Source organism: Physeter macrocephalus, chromosome 21 (genome assembly GCF_002837175.3).
Source record: "Physeter macrocephalus isolate SW-GA chromosome 21, ASM283717v5, whole genome shotgun sequence".
Lineage (NCBI taxonomy): Eukaryota > Metazoa > Chordata > Mammalia > Artiodactyla > Physeteridae > Physeter > Physeter macrocephalus.
In genome coordinates this window covers 49,021,136-49,025,355 of record NC_041234.1, presented here as the reverse complement: position 1 = coordinate 49,025,355, position 4,220 = coordinate 49,021,136, and the positions used below count along the sequence as shown (strand labels likewise).

At 42.6% G+C, this 4,220-nt stretch overlaps 1 protein-coding gene across 1 annotated transcript in view; it reads right to left on the bottom strand.

Annotated features, from left to right (window-relative positions):
* OGT (O-linked N-acetylglucosamine (GlcNAc) transferase) overlaps nt 1–3,462 on the bottom strand; it is a 94,373-nt gene extending 90,911 nt beyond the window's left edge. Inside the window, exon 1 of the mRNA XM_055081572.1 lies at nt 2,559–3,462. The gene's annotated coding sequence lies outside the window, so the exon portion shown is untranslated. The remainder of the gene's footprint in view (nt 1–2,558) is intronic.
* Nucleotides 3,463–4,220: the final 758 nt, after the last annotated feature.

Here is a 4,220-nt window from a genome sequence, read left to right as displayed (position 1 = left end):
AGATCCCACATGCCGCGGAGCGGCTGGGCCCGTGAGCCATGGCCGCTGAGCCTGCGCGCCCGGAGCCTGTGCTCCGCAACGGGAGAGGCCAGAACAGTGAGAGGCCCGCGTACCGCAAAAAACAAACAAAAAACTTTATGTGTATTTATATCACAGTTTTTACTATATTTTCAAAATTGTCCATATCCCCAAACAGGGTAAGATCCATTATTTTAACCACTGTTTGATAGACTGAGAGCTGTTTGATAGAGAACAAAGGTAAAGGCTGAAAATTCCTCGTTGATAAGAAATCCATTCGTTTTAAATTTAAGTATTGAAACCTACAAATTTTTGTAATATAATATCGGGGAAACTTCATCAAATTGTCTAAATCAGGGATTGGGGAAGGACGGGGCTTGGGGGGTGAGACAGGTCTCCCTATCACTTGGGAGGCTTTAAAAAAACCCCTCCTCCCATACTCTGGTGACCTTCCCCACCACCAGAATCTAGAGCCACCTCGTCCCCCCTCTCCCAGAATCTAGAACATTTGTTTACTAATGAACGCTCATCTTAACTCCCAGTGTATTGGGGGAAGAAACAAAGAAACAAATAAGACTGGTTTAAACTCTTGCCTTCAGGGTCATAATATGTGCCCAGCACTATGCTGATGTTATTTTAAAAGATAGGCAGACTGTCAATATTTAGGATAAAGGAATTTAGGAAGTGAGTTGTCTACAATAAACAGCTTCTAATATACTTTCTTCTGATACAGTTGTGAAAACTGAAGCAAAATATATCTGGCACCCTACCAACCTTCATTTTTCATTGATAAATTATTTTTCCTTCCTAAGTATTTAACTATGTCTCTAGTTTTGGGAACTAGAGCAAATAAATGTGCTCCCAAGTTTTCCCATATAGCTGTTTCCTCCCTTTATAGTATTCCAGATTTCATAAGGAAACACAGGAAAAATGAATAAATTTGTGATCATTGATATGATATGCCCTTCACCTACTAAAATGTAATTTAATTCTGCTTACTCTGTTATATGACCACTTCTTACAGTTAGTCAAATTTTTGGTTGATACAAGTTCTTATTTGTACTGTGTGAGAGAGTCACAAACACAGGATATAAGTACACATTTTAATTTTACTGTAAATCAGGATGAGTGGGTATTTTTAAAAGTTGAAAAGCTGTAATGTGCAGTTGATTGAAAACACTGCATTCTGAGACCCCAAAATGTGGAAAATCCAAACCTGTACAGGCAGTTTTAAATAAATGATTTTTAAAGTCTTACATCTATTTAAACCAACTTGCAGAATTTATAATTTATATGTAATTTGTCAGTTTATGTATGACATTTATAAATAATAGATTGAATGCATAACATTAAGGGTAATTTATTATTTTTAAAAACCTTGAATATTAAGTTACTATGAACCAAAAAGCAAAGGATAAATTTGTAATACTATATACCTGATAATTAAAAAATTGTGATTCTATATTTCTTCTACAGTACTTATGTTTACCAAAGGATTATTATGAATATTGTTGCTAGTATTATTTTAAGGAATATCTGCATCAGAATTATAGATGTGCGTGTTAAAAATGCACATTCCAAGCCCAGGAATTTAAATTTACAATAAGCAACCCCTATTCCCATTTTGATGTAACGCTTGTTGAAGAACAGTGATGCCGAGCAGGGACCTCTGGGGCTCCTGGGCAGGGAGGCCTTTTTGTCCCCCATTTCTTGTAGGCAAGACTCCAGCCTCCATGACCTTCCCTGAGTTCCAAAGGGCAGACCTGAACAGTTGCTAATCAAGGGCCTGAGGCAAGACTAATGTTCCAAAGGGCACACCTGACCAGTTGCTAATCAAGGGCCTGAGGCAAGACTAATGGGACCAGAGAAGCTCAGGAGATTAGGAGACCCTGTATACACCCTAATCTTGTCAGCAACCCCACCCTTTTGAAACTTTGCAGAAGAAAGAAGAATGCAAGACTGTTACTGCCTTGATCCTTATCACATACCTCTGACCACTACCCCTGACTATATAACCTCTCCCTATTCCCCAGTGAAGGGGGGCACAGTTCTTGAGGTGCTAGCCTACTGTGTTCCCCTTTGCCTGGCAAAGAAAGCAAGCCACACTTTCTCCTCCATAGCACTGTCTCCATATTTCTGTTTGGCATTGCTGCACAGAGAGCCAAGATTTTGGCAACAAATTTGGGGGCTCGTCTGGGATTGACTCGTGGGCAGGAGGCCCCGTAGGGCCCTCGGCTTAATCGGTTGCTCAGGGATTTCTCTCCACGCCACCCTCCCCAGGGAGAGCAGAGGGTTGGAGGATTTATCTGAGGCCAGATCGCCAAGGTTCCCCTGCCATAGGGCCCTGCCCCGATCACACCCGACCCTCCGCCTCAGCTGCAGAACTCCATGGCTGCGGCGGGCGGAGATCAGGGGAGAGGTTTTCTTTGCCTTGAGGACACCTTTCTTCTCCCTTCTCCGCATCAGCCCGGACATCTACTCTGAGAAGACATTAACTCTTGGAGGATCAGAAAGAGGGCGTTTGGTACATCGCAACAAACCTGCCAGCAATTTGGTAAGTCCCCTGGAGTGCACACCGTGGCCTTTTTGACTTTGTTCTTTTGGGGAACTTCGGTTCCAGTTTGGGGAGTTCTCCCTGTGAAGGGAAATTCCATTTGTAAGGCGCCGCTTTGGACAAAGGTCACAGGTCTAGTGGGACTGGGAAGTCACATTTGGGGCATTTTTGCCATTTGGTTTTTGATTTCTGGGCATCTCTTTGCTGTTTTTTTTTTTTTTTTTATTTTGAGTGTTGCTTCCAGCTGGCAAGGTTTGGGTTCGTTTGGTTACTTTGGTTTGAGCACACAGACATGTTACTAACTGCTCAAGCTAGAATGGGAAGCCCTTCCTCTAAGGTTCCACCCCCACCTGGGAGTCCCTTAGAAAAAAATTTGAATGACTGGTCAACCTATAGCTATGATCCAATGACAAAGAAAAATGGCCTAAAAATGGGTCTCTTACAATTAGATCTTTATTGCCACAGGATGGTAAAATGGACTGAGGTTCCCTTATGTCCAGGACTTTCTCCTATAATCGAAAGCCTGAGGAATCAGAAAAACTCTCCTGGCTCAGGGAGGAAAACAAGCCCCCCCCCCACTTCTGCACGTTCCCTTACTCCTTCAGATTGTTCTGATAAGCCTTAGTAGACCCTGGAACATGGAATATCGAGGTTCCCGGCTTGGCCAAAGATATCCAGCCGGTGATTAAGTAAAAGGGTTATATAGTGTCTAAATATAAGGTACCAATTTCTTAAACGTAGGGAAGATCCTCAAAAAATGTTTGTAAATAGATTACCAAAATAGGAGGCCACTGGTCTGACTAAACTAACCATAGCTGATATTCAGAGCCTGATAGGAATTTTGGAAGAGGCCTTCTCCCCTAAGCTAAATGAGGAAAAGTAAAACTTTCCAACATGGGTGAATGGGTATGTCAGTCCCTCAATATCATTGAGGTAGCCACCCAATTCTTTGAAAAAGAAAACAAAACTGTCCTTGTTTTACAAATGTAGTCTTTACAGGACCAGAGGTGTGGCTCCAAAAATAATCCAAAACCCACCAATCTCTTTTACCACTCCCAAAACCTTCCCTATTTATCTTAAGAGGCTTATAAATATTAAACAAAAGGGAAACAAACTCATCCTAGGAGGAACTTGCCTGTACCATTGAGATGCAAATGTCCTATCTGGTCTTCTCTGGAACACTTACCTCTGCCATCTTTTTAAACTGGAAATTTTAAAAAGGATAAAGTAATTTAGAATTTGACTTGTCAAGGATAAATAGAAATCTTAAGTGTCTTTTCTTGTGTAAACACTAGTAAAAAGGGTTTAGGGCTTCCCTGGTGGCACAGTGGTTGAGAGTCCGCCTGCCGATGCAGGGGACACGGGTTCGTTCCCCTGTCCGGGAAGATCCCACATGCTGCGGAGCGGCTGGGCCCGTGAGCCATGGCCGCTGAGCCTGTGCGTCCGGAGCCTGTGCTCCGCAACGGGAGAGGCCACAACAGTGAGAGGCCCGCGTACTGAAAAAAAAAAAGAAGCCCAATTTGAATCCAACCCCTTGTAACTGATGGCTTTTATGTTGTACCTGACTCAGGGCTGAAATTCGAATGGAAACTATGAGGCCTCTATGTTTGTTTGTGTGTTTGTATGTGTCTGTATGTGTGTTGTAGGT